We start from the raw sequence: 18,290 nt of genomic DNA, 5'->3' as shown, positions 1-18,290 counted from the left end.
ATAAACCCCCCACCCTTCCCTAAACATGGGACAAAGGGATGGTGGGCAGGAACCAAAAGGAGGTCAGTCGGGCAGCCCATGTAAGAGCAGAACGCAGCTGCTAAGGGTGTACAAGGTCATCAGCCTCCAGCTGGTAAAGGTGGAATTGGAATAGAATATTCTTTGTGGAGTGGGTTTAGCAATAATAACATTATTATTGCTCTTTAATAATGCAGGCAAGCTGTCTGAGATCTGCTAGCTAGGACATCCAGCTTTGTACAGTAATTAGGCATGAAAACCCATCTTTGAGAACAATAGCACCACTGTCATGCTGAATAAGTGAGTTCTACAGAAAACTACAGATCTTGTGTTTTATACGCTGTACTGAATCTGAAATAACTTTTAGACATTTCTAAACATTTATGAGCAAAAGCACCACGGCTGACTGTGTGTGGGCAGCAGGGAACATCTAAGTATGCTGACACGTATACTTGTCCTCAAACCCTTTGGGCAGAGGTACACGCAGAGATCATCCGATGGGTATCATTAAAGGGGTATTCTGGCAATTCAAATTGAAAGTTATATGATTCAGAAAGTGATCAATTTGTAATATAATGTTACAACTTGTTTAATAAAGCTGCAGAGATATTGCTGTACCTGTTCCTCCCACCCCCAAGTTTGCTTAGTTCTCCATTGGTATCCAGTTGTTACGACCTGTAGGCTCAGCCCTTTTCCTGGTCAGGCATGCTCAAGGCTTTCAGATTCTGTTAAGACTATATAAGTTATATTTTTGCATCGTTGGATTACTCCCAGAGGAATCCATGACATGATCGAGTGAATCATGTGACCTGCTGGAGTGCACAGTGCTCATGCTCCAGCTGTTGCAATCATGAACAGCCTGTAGATCTCCTCCAAGCCACTCCAATCTAACCTGCTCAGCACAGGCCACCCAGATCACACCGTAAATCCCACTGAAAACTGGCTTTATACTTACTTGATAAGTACATCCTTGCAGATGGGCGTTTGAAATAATGGTACTAAGTGGAAATGTTAGGTAATTCTGAAAATTTTGCCCAGTCTCCGAAACATCAATTTACGTGGGAAGAATAGTTTCTTCATCGAAGATTTCGAAAAGGTTCAAAAAGTTCATTTACCATGACTGGCCTCAGAACATTTGACCCATTTTTACCTAACATTCAGGAAATTTAACCTACATCTATACGGGCAAACCTAGATCTGCAGCAACATTTGTACCATTTTTTTCCTTCTATTGATCTTAAGGTCCTTCTTCATGACCTGATAACTGGCTCAACCATTCAGGCCGTGTGAAAGTGCAAAGGCTCGTCCGTCAGCTGATCACATGTTTTTTGATTGACCATCTCCTTGTGTAAACATGGAGGTTTGCAACTGACCAATGACAGCTGAGTGGGGTCCTAAGATCGTATTAACGATCATTCCATGTGTGGATGGCAGTGAACGAGTGCCGATCTATACGCTTTGTCAATCGGCCCATCTACAATGACCCTTACTTCTATGCTGAGACATCAGGACTTGTAAGCACAGGAGGAGAGCCTGAAGCTGTGCTGCCATATCCTCACCACAACACGTACCCCCGGTGGTTATTCTCAGGTGCGGTGTTGTCAGAGATGCCCTGTGTAAATTCATATTAGCTTATTAGCTTGAGTAATGGCATATATTGAGGAGAGGAATTCCCACAAGGCTTTGCATGACAGTACTGCACTTGGCAGAAATACCAGACTTGTATCTTCAAGTATAGACATTTCTTGTTGGTGTATCATAATATACAATTTATTGCTGTATGTTCTAGGTTTTACTGATATTATACTTCACCTTTTTCTGCCTATACACGCAATATCATTCGAAAATAGGTCTTTCCACAAACGGCAGCACTGCATTGATACGTGTTCTTACCACCCTTAACTTGCTGCTTATCTTTTCCTATTGGGTCATCCATTAAAAGTCATCATATTCCTCCTATATTTTATTTATTGATAGCGGTGTGTTCTTCTAATTCTAAATTTACTGGTTAATGCGGTGCAAAGTATAAGATGAACTACGGTGCGGGGAATGAAGTGAGATATGCAGTCTGCTCCTATCTGAAGGTGAGTACAATTTACAGCTCCTGCCAACGTGATCACCAATTACAGCCTCATGTGTCTCCCATATATTGGGCAAGCTTTCATAAACCAAATACTATTACCTTGCCGGAAAAAGACTTGGCCACACACACATTCAACAGTACAAAATAGTAAATCATTAAGACTGATCATTAATTATTCATGTGGTGCCAAGGTAAGCAACGTGAAGGACTCATTGTATTATTAAGCATTCCGTAAAGTGTAGGAAGATCAGCAGTACACATGCTGCATACCTGTATACCGCCCCAATATGAAGGATCACCACCCAGGACTACAAGTCCTTCACACGTCCTTTCCGGTGAAGTCATTAGATACTGGGAGAACAGGGTGACCAACAAAATTGGTCCCACGGGGGTTGTCAACCAAGTCTTCCCAGACTCCTCAATGGCTATATTACACAGTAACAATGCCAGGTCCAATATGAGCCACATTAAAGTTATTCAAAAGCGACCCGTAGTGGCTGCCATATTGGCACTTTCCGAGAAAAGTGTGAAAAGGATTACTTTCCTAATTTGTCAAAAGAGGACATTTCAAGGACATATTTACAAGAAATATTTAATGTTTTTTATTTAAAGAAATGATCTTTAAAAGGGAACCTGTTACGTCTCCACGGAACCATAAATTAAGCTATGGCGCGGTTAGTAAAAGTGATTTTTTTTTTTACTAACGCACTCCTACAATCCAGTGGTGTCCCCTTGGGAAGTAAGCAAGTGGCACAAAAATCTAACTGGTATAGGAGAGCAGCGCACAGGACTCTCTGAAAGCAGCGAGATTTTCGGGCTGTGCACCAACTTCAGAGAGGAGAAAAGGGGGATGAGGGTGAGGGTGCGGGAGACCACTCGACAATGGGAGTGCTTAAGTATAAAAAAAAAAATGACATCACCCAGCTCCCCGTCAGCTTCCCTGACAGCACTGTAATTTAGTTTATGATGTTATGGGGGTGGGACAAGTTCCCGTTAACAGGTTATCTGCAAGATCTTTTATATTTTATAAACTTTCAACAAACTTTGCATAAATCAATACCAGAGGAGAACATAAACTTTGTAATATATTTCTTATCAGGCTCCTTTCTTTTTCCCACCTCCCTCCTAAAAATGTTCACTTATTGTGAATTCACTGACAAACGAGACAGATTAACAGCTCACTAACCGATCAGATTCCAGGCTGCCCATAGACATCTATGGAGAGGAGAGACCAGAGGAGAGAGAAGGTACCTAGTAATAGAAAAGTAGGGAGACAGATGCTGCTGCAACCAAGGGCTCTGTCACACGAGTACATACTACCAGGTATTACGCACACCATACGTAATACGCAGCACCATTCTCACATTCACTTTCAATTATGCCTCTCACAGCGCGCACAAAAAAGATTGCTGCATGCACTATCTTGGCATGCATTGAAGTGCACATACATACAAAGATAGTATATGTGGATTGTCAGCACGCAGCAAGTACGCATGTGTGTGGTGCACTGCAAAAAAAACAAACACGCTCTTAAGGCCTCCTTTACACGGGCGACAAAGTCGCATGATTTTGTGACGTTGCTACAAATCGCATGTATGTGAAGCCTATGCTTTCCTATGGGTTACTTCACATATGCGATGTTTTGTAGCATGCAATAACCCGACATGAAAACTTTGCGGGTCCAGCGATATACACGCGACTCATGAGGTTTTCTAGCCCATGTTTCCCTATGGAGCCTTCCTCTCTGTTGCATCACATGAAAATGCAATTTTTCGTGCGGTGCGATGCAACTTTGACAGTAAGAAATCCTACTGTCAAAGCTTAATCTAAGCCCTAGCTGCAGAAAAAAAAATGTAAAAACAAAAAACACATACATAGCCTTAGAAGTGCTCTCTACCATAGCTTCTCTTCATCATCTTCTAGCTGGGGATTCAAAAATCCCCACCTCCTGAAAGCGCTGGCTGTGATTGGCTGACGCTTAGCCAATCCCAGCTAGTGCTTGATGAATGGCTGAGATTGAACCAATCACAGCCATTTATTGAGTGCTGGCTTTGATTGGCTAAGTGTTAGCCAATCACAGCCAGTGCTTCAAGGAGGCAGGGATTTTTCAATCCCTGGCCAGAAGATGAAGAGAAAGTGACGGGGACCGAGAAGAAGCTGCTGCGGCGCCCCGGACAGCGCGAGAGAGGTGATGTATACTTATTTTTTTCTTGAGCTACAGCTTATTTTCGGGGTAGGACTTATATTTAAAGACCCTCCCCCCCCCCCCCCGAAAATCCTTGCATGTGATGCCACAAAATCGCAGTATTGCCGCGAGAAGTTGATGCAATATCGCTGCGTGCCCGTGTGAAGGCGGCCTAGGAGAAAGCCCTTACTATCTCACAGCTTCTGGAATCACATCTACTCTGTTCAGTACTCTTAAAAAGTCCTCAACGCTGGTTCTGTTTATGACAGATAGTGCTAGAGGAGCAGGATCTCCTGTTTACTAGGTGCAGTGCATGGGAAACATAGCAGCTAGTCTACATCCACCGGCCAGGGGGTCAGGAAGGGTATAGTTTGCAAGGAGACTTATAAGGCCATCCATGCTCCTCTGGGAAATATGCAAATGGTAAGATGGAACAATACCTCTGCAGCGCCACCTGTTGTAAGGCAGCATTCCTGCAACTCAATGTCAGACTATTTAAATAAGCCTTATAACAATGACTGGGAATTGTGAGCCAAAGCCAGATCTGGTTTAATATTGCGGCTGTTCAGTGAACACATCCTTAGGTCATCTTATACTGACGGCTGAATCGGATAACATACGGTGTGTAAATATAGTCTGCGGCACAGATCCGAGACCTTCAACCTCTTCCACTGCAGGAGGGAACCGGTATTACAGCACCAACAAAGTTGGTCATAAGGGGTTAGTTATGGATAAGCAAAGAAATGAGGCTACAGTTATGTAGAAAACCATGTAGGATGAGGTTTCAAGGCAGTTTAGAATATACCCCATTTAGTCTCTTAAAAAAAAAACAAAGATCTGTAGTATAAAAGGTAAAATGTGTAAAAATCCATAACTGCAAAGAAAAGTGGAAAGGAGGATTGATGAAAACCTGGGCACTGCAGTCATTTCCAGAAATCTCAGAAGAAGATGTACCGCCTGTAGCTTGGGCCCAAGATGTGATACGGGCAGGCATGTTGGCTCTAGTACCCTGTTGTACCCCCTCTAGCTTGGATATAAGATGTGATACGGGCAGCCATGGAGGCTCTAGTACCCTGCTGTATATACTCTAGCTTGGATACCAGATGTCATATGGGCAAGTACGGAGGCTCTAGTACCCTGTTGTACCACCTCTAGCTTGGATGTAAGATGTAATATGGGCAAGTACGGAGGCTCTAGTACCCTGTTGTACCACCTCTAGCTTGGATGTAAGATGTGATATGGGCAAGCACGAAGGCTCTAGTACCCTGTTGTACCGCCTCTAGCTTGGATGTAAGACGTAATATGGGCAAGCACGGAGGCTCTAGTACTCTATTGTACCGCCTCTAGCTTGGATACAAGATGTGATACGGGCGGGCATGGAGGCTCTAGTACTCTGGTCTACCGCCACTAGCTTGGATACAAGATGTCATACCGGCAGGCATTGAGGCATACAGGCTCTGAATGGTATTCAGGGGCATATCAAGCTAGAGGGGGTACAAGATGTGATCCAAGCAGGGATGGAGGCTCTAGTACCCTGCTGTATATACACTAGCTTGGATACAAGATGTGATATGGGTGGGCATGGAGGCTCTAGTACCCTGTTGTCCCACCTCTAGTTTGGATATAAGATGTGATACAGGCAGGCATGAAGGCTCTAGTACTCTGCTGTATATACTCTAGCTTGGATACTAGATGTGATATGGGCAAGCACGGAGACTCTAGTACCCTGTTGTACCACCTCTAGCTTGGATACAAGATGTGATATGGGTGGGCATGAAGGCTACAGTACCCTGTTGTACCCCCTCTAGCTTGGATACAAGATGTGATACGGGCGGTCATGGAGGCTCTAGTACTCTGTTGTACCGCCTGTAGCTTGGGCCCAATATGTGATACAGGTAGGCATGAAGGCTCTAGTACCCTGTTGTACTGCCTCCAGCTTGGATACAAGATGTGATATGGGTAGGCATGGAAGCTCTAGTACCCTGTTGTACCACCTCTAGCTTGTATACAAGATGTGATATGGGCAGGCATGGAAGCTCTAGCACCCTGTTGTACCGCCTGTAGCTTGGGCCCAGTACAACAGGGTACTGGGCCCAAACTAGAGGGGGTACAAGATGTGATCCGGACGGGCATGGAGGCTCTAGTACCCTGTTGTACCATCTCTAGCTTGGATATAAGATGTGATACAGGCAGGCATGAAGGCTCTAGTACCCTGCTGTATATACTCTAGCTTGGATACTAGATGTCATATGGGCAAGCACGGAGGCTCTAGTACCTTGTTGTACCACCACTAGCTTGGATGTAAGATGTGATATGGGCAAGCATGGAGGCTCTAGTACCCTGTTTTACCACCTCTAGCTTGGATACAAGATGTGATATAGGTGGGCATGGAGGCTCTAGTACCCTGTTGTACCGCCTCTAGCTTGGATACAAGATGTGATACGGGCAGACATGGAGGCTCTAGTACCCCTGTGGTACCGCCTCTAGCTTGGATACAAGATGTGATACGGGCGGGCATGGAGGCTCTAGTACCCTGTTCTACCGCCACTAGCTTGGATACAAGACGTCATACCGGCGAGCATGGAGACATACAGGCTCTGAATGGTATTCAGCGGCATATCACTCCACATTTGTTGTAATGGAGCCTCTAGATCGTGCAAATTCGTAGGCTATCGTTGGTGTCCCAGGTGATCCCATACATGTTCTATTGGTGATAAGTGTGTTGACCAGGCAGTCACGGAAGTGCGGCAATGTTGTTGAGTCATTCCCGTGATCCCCTCATGTGCGGTTAAGCATTATCTTGCTGTAAAAAGCCTCTTGGAAGCCGCTATCAGAGGAACACATTACAATATTACATGTTACAATCACTAATCACTTTAGAAGGCTCGGTGATCCAGAGATTATTTAGATTGCCAGACTTGAAGTCAGGAAGGAATTTTTTTCCCTTAAATGATAAAAATTGGCTTCTTCCTCCTTGCTTTGTTTTTGTGCCTTCCTCTGGATTAACATTGGGGGTAATAGGATGAACATTGACTTTTTTCAACCTAACATACTATGTGGTCATAGGAGATCCTGAACATATTGCTGAGCTGTCATTGTGGCTTGTACCACTACTAGAGGTGACCAACTCTTGCATGCGATGCCCCCCAGACCATCACACCAGCAGGGGGCAATGTGCTGCTGCACAGCAAAGGCAGGATTGAAGCCCTCAACCCTAGGTTATCTAAGCATGAACACAGCTGCCGTCAGTGCCAAAACTAAATCTGGATTCATCACTGAAAACAACCCGGTTCCACTCCGTGGCAGTCCAGTTTCATCATTCACGACACCATTGCAACGGAGGTCATGGTAGAACATGCAATGGACACCGTGAGACCAAATGTCCTTTAGCTAAGCATCTGCAAATGGTTCCGACAGACCCAGGGGCATTTAATGATCGTGCAACCTGTCTCTGGCTGGTGGACAATGAAGCAGTTGGAGCTGGTCTACTGAGGGCATCCTGAGCCTGATCACCTTGTTTAACAGTCTCATCCGAACAGACCAGGTGGCAGATAATTTGTCAATATGACCATCTAGTTTCTAGCATGCCAATAATTTTCCCCCTCCCAAACTGGATGAAATCTCTTCTCTGCGTCGTAGAGGCGACTAGGGGTCAACAAGCTCTAAACAAGCGGAAGAAGAGGTCCCTACACACAAGGAGCCTCTGAGAGCCTTTTATAGGCCAAGGGGAGAACCACTTTCATGGCCTCAGGTGACAAGACCGTTCACCTAATCACACCACAAGTCTAATAATTTGCTTATCTACCTGAGATGTAACTGCATGCCGAGTTTTGCAGTAAAATGACAATTCCTTCTAGTAAAATGACATACTGCTATTTCGAATGATAGAACTTGTTTTTCCCAAGACATGGTTACACATTCACAATCTTAGTGATCAGGTCAAAAGAAGTAAATGTCCTGAATGTTAAATGTCTTATCAGAGGATTCTGACTAAACAGAATGGAGTCTCCTGTTTAGGGTGCTCATCTAACACCCAGACTAATTAGAAAAGGGGCACATCCATACTTTACCTAGACAGCCAATAGATTTTAAAAAAAACAAAAAAAAAACACGGTGTAATACTTAATATCCCCTGTGGTAGTGCTGTAGAAACACTGAAGACTCAGTTTTTTTTTTTTTATTCCTTTCTAGTGTTACTGTCCCTTTAAACATTGAGAATGCAAACGTTTCACTGCAGCTATACTCAAAAAAAGGCAGTGGTATTTGTGGGACATCAAATAAAACAAAAAAACCTGAGCAGAACTGTGTTTGCACCTATAGTTGCAGAAGTCGGATTATATGTGTGCCATATCAGCATCACAAGATGGCCTGAAGCCATTAAAACACGTGCCCATGACGGATGATAAAAAACATTGCGGAGGCAGGCATTTAACGTGATCTATAGGAAATGCACAGATGTTATTTTCCTCTCTGCTGCTTTGGTGCATTTAATACAAGATTGCAGTGATTTAGCCATTTTATAACAGAAGATGAAATGCAAGTTAGGTGCAGTCATCTTAATGCATGTTTACTACACATAGAAATGAATCACGTAATTAACCGTGTTTGCCACAGTACCGACATCTCTCACATGTTCATTAACTAAAACGTATTTTATTGTGTCTTTAGTGACGATTAGGATCACAAAATGTTCTAATTCTAGGACCCTTTTAATATACGTATATCACACTTATTAGGCTTTTAATAGCATTGTGAAACAATTATTCAGTGTTTAACCCTTTCCAATCTACTGTCTGACCTCTGAAGACATAATGATTTAAGGCTGTACAGCTCTGATGTTGGAAGACATTCATTGGGGTTCTCTTACTGTATATTGCCAGCCTCTCTGCTGTCAGAGCCTATCCAACGTGTCACCTCATGCAGTACTGGCTTTAGCCGGCATATAGCGCCATTGTATAACGACAGAAAAAAAGTAAGGCCCCTAGAAAAACCAGGATACAAATTGGATTGGAACGGGTTAAAAAGGAGAACCGTTATAACTGATACGTTAGGCTCCTCGACATAAGCGTATCGCAGCTCAGTACAAGCATCAAGTTATACAGAACCGTAACACAGAAAGGCATAGGCCTATATAGCGCTCTATTGTACGTCCTGAAGCTTTCGATATGATGTACATGGTTGGTTCTTGCATTGGATTCAATTGTGGCATGCTCCATCAGATACCATAGTTCAGAGGCACTACTGCCTAGACGTAGGCAACAAACACTTGGTCAAAACTCTGCAATGTGCATGAGGCATTCTTCTCATAGGTGCCATTGATAGCATTAAAGGAGTTATGTCATTAAAAAAATTCTATATTTGCCTATTCCTTCCCCATCAGTCTACTTACCAGATCTTCACCTCACCCATCTTCTCCCTGTCTACTGTAGTCCGGGGGGTCACTTCACCTCCAGCTAGCTGATTCTCCTCTTTCCTGTGAGGTTACGTACATCGGCTGGCAGTCTTCAACCTCACAGCTCACAGGCCGGCAAGGGGAGTGCCGATCTACTTCAGAGATTGCTCATGCGAGCTGTCTCTGAAACAGATCAGAATTCCTTCCTAGGCAGTGAATGCTACGTCACAGGGACCTGACCTTCACTGATCCGGCCGGAAGGAATGTGAGGAATGCCAGCTTCATAACAAGCCGGCCAGCGTGTGGTTAGGTCACCCTGGGGCACTGCAGAAGCTCAGCCAGGAGACGATGTGGTAAAAAGACTGACAGGGAAGAAATAGAGTATAGATTTTTTTTTATGACAAAACCCCTTTAAATACATTAAAGGAGATGTCCCGCGCCGAAACGGGTTTTTTTTTTTTTTAACCCCCCCCCCCGTTCGGCGCGAGACAACCCCGATGCAGGGGTTAAAAAAACCACCCGCACAGCGCTTACCTGAATCCCGGCGGTCCGGCGTCTTCATACTCACCTGCTGAAGATGGCCGCCGGGATCTTCTACCTTCGTGGACCGCAGCTCTTCTGTGCGGTCCACTGCCGATTCCAGCCTCCTGATTGGCTGGAATCGGCACGTGACGGGGCGGAGCTACACGGAGCCGCTCTCTGGCACGAGCGGCTCCATAGAAGACTGCTGAAGACCCGGACTGCGCAAGCGCGGCTAATTTGGCCATCGGAGGCCAAAAATTAGTCGGCTCCATGGAGACGAGGACGCTAGCAACGGAGCAGGTAAGTATAAAACTTTTTATAACTTCTGTATGGCTCATAATTAATGCACAATGTACATTACAAAGTGCATTATTATGGCCATGCAGAAGTGTATAGACCCACTTGCTGCCTCGGGACAACCCCTTTAAAGAATATACAAAACTAGAGGTGTCGAACTAAAAAGAAAACAGTTGTTGGAAAATAAGACATTGAAAAACCCTCCTGCACCTTACACCAGAGTTTGCTGGTAACAAACAGCGGTCCATGTCTAAAGGAAAGTAAACATCATATATAGCGAGATCCATTACAAAGACATAACTCCTTCTGACATTAAGTGCTTGGCTGCAGCTACCTCCAGATCAGTACAGCACAGAGATAAAGAAAGGGAGAGAAAGAGGAAAAGGAGGAAGAAGAAGCATTTTACAGTCAATCAAGAAACAACCACTAATTCACTGTCCAATACCACAACCACTACCGTCTAATTGAAAGATCCCAATTAGAGGACAAAGCAGAAATGTATCATCAGCAGCTGAAAAACAATGCAGCTACGAAAGGAAGGACAAATTCCATTAGGCAAGCATATAACGAAGATCGGAAAGTGTCACAATGTCAGATACACAACGATGATCACATAGTGGGGGATTGAACTGGGTCCTTACAAAAGTCCAGGTCGTTACACAAGGAGAGCCGGACAGGACCTTAGCTTGGCAAGTACACCGGGCTACACAAAATACTTTTTCCTTCCCATGACCAAACTTTCAGGACAATGCCGACAGACATTTTAATTTTCTACGTACGTCTGCACATCCCAGCCTTTAAAAAGTAATTGAGCTACTTTTATTGTTGACTGAGAGACATAATATAAGCACAGCGCGCCCAAAAGCACTAAGTATGCACATTAACCATGCCGCAATAGCACAGAGCACTGGTGCATTACCATCCAACTTGTAGGTGCAAGGCTATACAAGGCTATACAAGGCTATACAAGGCTATACAAGGCTATACAAGGCTATACAAGGCTATACAAGGCTATACAAGGCTATACAAGGCTATACAAGGCTATACAAGGCTATACACTCAGCGTAGCGCTGGTAGCTCAGAGAACTTCAAGGAGCACAGCACAAATGTCTCACTGCAAATATAATGCAAGACATATGCTTTTCCAAAAAGATTCTACCAAAAAGGGGCTCCTATAGTGGCGAAGTGGAGCCACACTCCAAGGCAAAGCCGCAGATCGTTCCTAGTCACAAAGCACCCTCATGCATTTCACTATCACCAAGACACAACCTAGGGGAAGGTCCAACCAAGAACACAAGCTCCAGAGGTCAGCAACCTTCCCCAATCTTTTGTAACTTAACGGGTGTACAGTACTGGGAGTGGATATAAGGGCCAATATCTGTCTCTTTAAAGGGTACATAACAAGAAAAAAAAAAAAAAACACAGAAGTTTCAGCTTTTCACAATACTCTAAAAATCTAGGGTTATCTACTTACCTAAAAGGCACCATTTTGGAGATCCCCTGCTGTCTGTCATGGCCAGTAGAGATGCAAACATGCAGCGCTATCATGATGGCGTTTGAGGTCAGATGGGACATTTGGAGTATTTCTTTAAACCTAATAGTGGCTAACAGTAGCCAAGTTGTCATGGGCAGTATTTACAGGACATACTGCTACTGGGTAAGTGAAGCTATGTGGGTCACATAAAGCTCCCTATGATCCAATGTATTACTTTGCCTGAAGGTAAACTTTCAGCACTGCATACAAAGCATGCATGACCTGTTTTTTCAGCTTTGCATATGATCCTAACTGTACAGTAGGTAGGTCCTAGTCAAAAACTGGCAACATTCCCTGAACACTAACCTACGAAAAGTAATTAAATACCTGATCATGAATCAAAAGACAGGAATTAGGTTTACCTGTTAATTCCTTTTCTTGAAGTCATCCTGACAGCATACACATGGAGGATGTCCACTGGACCCCTGTTGGGACAGGAAGCGGAAAAACATACAAAAGGCACCTCCCGCCACCGGCTCACCAGTGTGTACCAAATAATTACAGTGACCCGGCTTTGCTTAATCACTCATTTTTAATACCGAAATCATAGTACAATACGTTACTTCACGTAGAGAATAACTGAAGGGGAGGGAAAAGCCCCTATGCTGTCAGGATGACTCCAGAAAAGGAATTAACAGGTAAACCTAATTCCTGTCTTCCCCTCGTCATCCTGACAGCATACACATGGAGGAATACCAACAACCAAGGGCTTTAGGGAGGGACCACTGCCTGCAGAACTTTCCGCCCAAAGGCCGTGTCCCGGCTGGCCCCCACGTCCAGACGATAGTGTTTTACAAAAGTATGGGTGCTTGACCATGTGGCGGCTCTGCAGATCTGGTCGGTTGTCGCCTGGGCTCTCTCCGCCCAGGAACAGGCGACCGCCCTAGTAGAATGGGCATAACTTCGCCCGGGAGTGGGATCCCTTGGGATCTGTATGCCTCTTCTATGGCCCTCCTGACCCACCGCGCTAGGGAGTCCTTAGTAGCGGCCCCTCCTCTGCGTGGACCCTGAAATTGAATAAACAGGTTATTAGATTTCCTAAAGGTATGTAAGACCTCTAAGTACTTCAGGACTGCTCGTCTCACGTCTAGGTTATGGAACCTCTGTTCCGTAGTGTTACGGGGTTCCTGGCAGAAGGAGGGAAGTACTATTCTTTGCTCTCTGTGAAAGTCTGTGAGGACTTTCGGTTGAAAGAAGGGGTCGGGCCTAAACTCTATCTTGTCCGGGAAGATGGTCATATATGGGGTTTTTATAGAGGGGGCTTGGATTTCCCCGATCCGCCTGGCGGATGTAATGGCCACTAGGAAGGCAACCTTATATGAGAGGGTCTTAACTGAGAGTTCTTCCAGGGGCTCGAAGGGGTGCGCGCAAAGGGCCTGTAAAACAAGATTCAGGTCCCATGGGGGCATGGTTTTTCTTATAAAGGGGTGGAGTCTGACTGCTCCTTTAAGGTATTTTTTGACTAGCCTATGGTCGCCTAAAGGGAAGTCAAAGAAGGCTCCCAGGGCGGCCACCTGGACCTTAAGGGTACCAGGTTTTAGCCCCATGTCCAGTCCATCCTGAAGGAACTCTAGAATCTTATTAATGTCTGGTTGTTGGAGGTCGTGAATACTGTGCCCCAACCACCTAGAGAAGGCGTCCCACACCCTGGTGTATATGTTCCTGGTGGACTCTTTGAGGCTCTCACATAAGGTGGTGGTCACCCTCCCTGATAGGCCCTGGTTCAGGTATTTTACCCGCACAGCTTCCAGGCCGCTAGTCTGAACTGTCGGGCTTTTGGGCAAATCAGGGGACCTTGTTGTAGGAGGCCGTCTCTCCACGGCAGATGTAGGGGCTCCTGTGTTGATAGAGCGGCCAGGAGCGGGAACCAAGGTCTCTTGGGCCAGAACGGGGCCACCAGGATAACGGAGCCCGGGAACCCCTGGATCTTCTTTAGAACCCGAGGGATCAGGGGGATAGGTGGGAAGGCGTATGCCAGGTCCCATTCCCACGCTTGGGATAGTGCGTCTATTCCCAGGGAGCCCCCGTCTGCCCCCCTGGAAAAGAACCGGGGACACTTGTTGTTCTCCCGAGAGGCAAACAAGTCCACCTTTGGAGTCCCCCATCTTTCCGTAATTAATTGGAATGCCTCTGGATGTAGCGCCCACTCCCCAGGGTCTATCCTCCTGCGGCTGAGGTAGTCTGCCATGGAATTCTCTGGGCCCCTTACGTGGAACGCTGAAACGGAAGGCATCCGCTGCTCTATCCACCCGAGCACTTTCGCCGCCAGGTCTTGTAGTCGGGGGTTCCGCGTGGATCCCTGGTGGCGAATGAGGGACACAGTTATGTTATCCGAAAATATCTTAATGGGTCTACCCCCGATCTCTGCCTCGAGGCCACGGATGGCCCCCCAGACCGCGCAAAGCTCCTTGTAATTGGAGGATTGAGTGGCTTCTTTCTGGTTCCAGCCCCCCTGGACATAATGACAGCCTAAGTGGGCCCCCCAGCCAGTTGCGCTCGCGTCAGTGAAGATGGATACTGGGGATGCCGGGTCCCAACTTGTGGACCTGGCGAGGTTGGAGATAGACGTCCACCACCCCAAGGAGGACCTTACTTTATGAGTAAGGGTGACTTTTTGATCCAGGGAAGCTGGTGATTTGTCCCAGTTGCTCAGGATAAAGTCCTGGAGAGTTCTACCATGTAACTGGGCCCACGGGACTACTCCAATACAGTCTGTCATGAGACCGAGGACCCTCATGCCTCTCCTAAGGGAGACTTGGGAGGCTAACGAAAGTGCCCGGCTTTTGTCTTGGATCGTTTTTTGCTTTTCTAGCGGAAGGGAAGAGCACTGGTGGTGTGAGTCCAGGATAACCCCCAGGAACTTTTTCCTTTGTTCGGGCCGAAGACTGGATTTGTCGAAGTTAATGATCCAACCTAGCGACTCGAACAGGTGGAGGGTGAGGTTGACCTGGTGCTGGAGTTCCGAAGATGATCCTGCTATAAGCAGGAAATCGTCGAGGTATGGGACAATTAGTACTTTGTCCGTCCTTAGTGTTGCTACCATCTCCAATACTAGTTTGGAGAATACCCGAGGTGCGGAGGAAATCCCGAACGGCAGGCATGTGAATTGGTAATGCGAGGCTGACCCCTCTATCACCAGGGCGAATCGAAGAAACTGTTGGGAGTCTGAGTGTATGGGAATATGATAATAGGCGTCTTTTAAGTCCACCGTGGCCATGATGCTATCTGGTGCGATTAGGGGGATCGCTGATCTTACGGATTCCATTTTAAATCTTCGGTATGTTAGATTTATTCAGGTATTTCAGGTTGATTATAATTCTGTAGGCCCCGTTAGGCTTCTTAATAAGAAACAAGGGGGAGTAGCACCCTTTGAACCGTTCTTCTGCGGGAACCGGGATAATGGCCCCCAGGGACAGTAAGTCCCGTACCCCCGACTGGAGGGCCCGGGCCGACGCGGGTGACTGGCAGGGGGTAACCACGAACCTCCGGGGAGGAGGGGCGGAAAATTCAATTCTATAGCCCTCTGAGACCAGGCGTAGGGCCCAGGGATTGGAGGTTATTTCGCTCCATTTATTGGCGAACCCCCTAAGTCTGCCCCCCACCTGCCGGATCCCGATGGGCGGATTCTCACCCTTTCCGCCTTTGGGGTAAGACCAGCGTCCGGTTTTCCCCTTCCCCCTGTATGTTCTCGGGGGAACAAAGGGAGGAGGGTAGGAGGAGGAAGGCCGCTTGACGGGTCTCTCTGCTGGTAGTCCCTGACTTTTGTCTGAAGCCTTCTCCAGGAGTGTATCCAGGGAAGGCCCGAAGATGCGGCGTCCTTGGAAGGGCAAGGAGCAAAGCCTGTTCTTTGAGGCATTGTCCCCTGTCCAGGCTTTTACCCAGACGGCCCTCCTGGCTGTGTTCGAAAGTGCCGCCGAACGGGCCCCGAACATTACTGACTCCATCGAGGCGTCCGCCAGGAAGCCGGTGGCCTGTTGGAGGAGGGGAAGGCAGTTGGAGATATCTTCCCTCGAACCCCTTTGCGAGACCAGTGCCTGGAGTTGGTCTAACCAGACAGTCATGGATCTCACTACCGACGTGGCCATAATGTTGGTTTTCATGGTGAGGGCCGCCGACTCCCAGGCCCTCTTCATTGCCGAATCCACTCGTGTATCCAGTGGGTCCCGCAATTGGGAGATGTCCTCAAAGGGGAGGGCAGCCTTCTTTGAGACCCTGGCGACCGCCAAATCCACTTTCGGGACGGTGTCCAGGAACTCAATGTCTTCCGGGGTGAAGACCATACGATCTTTAAATTCCTTAGACAGGAAAAACTTATGTTCTGCCTGTTTCCACTCGGTCAAGATAAGCTGTTTTAAGATATCATTGACCGGGAATGATGGTTTGGGCTGCGGTAGGAGTCCCCGGAACAGGCTATCCTGGAAGGATGGCTGCTGCGGCGTCTGTTCCTCCACCTGCATGGTGTGACGGACCGCTGTTAGTAGCTGCCCCAGATCCGCCGATGAGAAGAAGTACTTCCTCGTGTCTTCCATGGGCGGTATGGATTCTCAGGGGGAATCTTCTAAGAGCCCTTCCTCAGAGTCTGATTCTTCTATCCGTGACCGCCTTACCCTTTTCGTGGGGGGCGGAATGGAAAGAGACGAGAGAGAGGCCTCGATCTCCTCGCGGATCATAGCTCGGATGTCCGATATGCCCGAGGGGCCTTCCTCACGGACCACTTTCTCCGTGCAGTCTGCGCATAAGGGTTTGGTGTGTCCCTCGTCCAGTCGCCGCAGGCAGACTGGGCACTTGCGCACGCGCTTCTTGGCCTCTCTGCCCTTTTGTGCTTCTCTGTCCTAAGAGACGGAGACAGCAAAAAGGGGGGTTTTCCAGCACCTGATCCCTTCCTTACCCCTGGTGTGAGACCCCCGGAGGTCTACTCACCAGCAGGCTGCTCTCCGTGTCTTCTCTGCCGATATCTTTACTTAGGTGCAGACCGAAGACATGTGGGGAATATCCTGCTTTTCTACTCTTTTTTTTTTTTTTGAGATTTTCAAATTTGGCGCCTTTTTCTCGAGGCCCCGCCCCCCGTGACGCGGCCGTGCTGACGTCATGCCGCCGCGCCGGACCCGGGGAATACACTCTACGTCGGGGCTCTGAGGAGGACGCATTGATGTCCGGGGATGTCGGATCGAGCGCGTCGGTCGGCCCGCGCCGCGCGCTCTCTTTCCCCCCCCCTCGCTGGCATACCTGCTCAGCCGCTCTGCCCGACGGAGGATCTCTGGAAGCCAGGATAACGGAGCCCGGGTGCCTGATGTCCGGAGCGGGTGCCTGATGTCCGGAGCGGGTGCCTGATGTCCGGAGCGGGTGCCTGATGTCCGGAGGGCGGCTTCCAAGCCCCGCAGGTACGGGGCTGCCTCTTTCCAGTGCGACAACCCCACTGGGCAGCGCACTGGGGAAGGGTTCCCCGCAGGGAACGTGGTGCTGGTTTTTGGGATCCTGCGGGTGAGGGTCCCCACGTAGGGTCTCACCCGTGCAAGCTCTGCCAGCCCGACCAGAGAGTCGTCCCCCCACGGGCGGGCAGGCTGCATGGGAGTTTTTCTTCCTTCTTTTTTCCTGCCTCCAGTATACACCTGGAGGCTTCCGCTTGGACTGTCCTGTAGGGACAGGAAGACACTGGTGAGCCGGTGGCGGGAGGTGCCTTTTGTATGTTTTTTCGCTTCCTGTCCCAACAGGGGTCCAGTGGACATCCTCCATGTGTATGCTGTCAGGATGACGAGGGAAATAGTATTTATTTCCATATGTTTATACTTAATGGGGCTCCTTTGGTCCTAAAGACATCTATACTCTCCGTGGCATACTTTCCTATAACATCTGATACACTTCAGCTGGTATTTCCCTCCATGCATCCTGTGAAGGTCTAGCAAATTCTCTCAAAGATGATGAATGCTGTTTATATTTTCTGACCCGACGTTCCAAAGACGTTCAGTAGGGTTCAGGTGGGGACTCTGTGCAGCCAGTCCAATCGTGGAACATCCATATCCTCAAACCATCATTAAACAGTGGTGGATTTGTGACAAGTTACATTATCTTGTTGGAAGTATTGCTAAGTATTCCCAGAGTATTGTTACATTGTTAGCAACACAGTATTGTCTAGAATGACAAGGTACACCTCAGTGTTCCTGATTCTTGCCACTAAAAACAATGGACCTAGGCCATGCCATGTAAAACATCCCCAGACCATAACGGAATCTCCACCATACTTAACTGTTGGCACAACACA

General features: G+C 47.3%; 1 protein-coding gene across 1 annotated transcript in view; it reads right to left on the bottom strand.

Moving 5' to 3' along the window:
* The window catches only part of DPH1 (diphthamide biosynthesis 1), a 233,998-nt gene that overhangs the window by 181,625 nt on the left and 34,083 nt on the right, over positions 1-18,290 (bottom strand). The gene's annotated exons all lie outside the window — the stretch shown is intronic.

This window comes from Eleutherodactylus coqui, chromosome 4 (genome assembly GCF_035609145.1).
Source record: "Eleutherodactylus coqui strain aEleCoq1 chromosome 4, aEleCoq1.hap1, whole genome shotgun sequence".
Lineage (NCBI taxonomy): Eukaryota > Metazoa > Chordata > Amphibia > Anura > Eleutherodactylidae > Eleutherodactylus > Eleutherodactylus coqui.
This window is presented reverse-complemented; position numbering and strand designations above follow the sequence as displayed.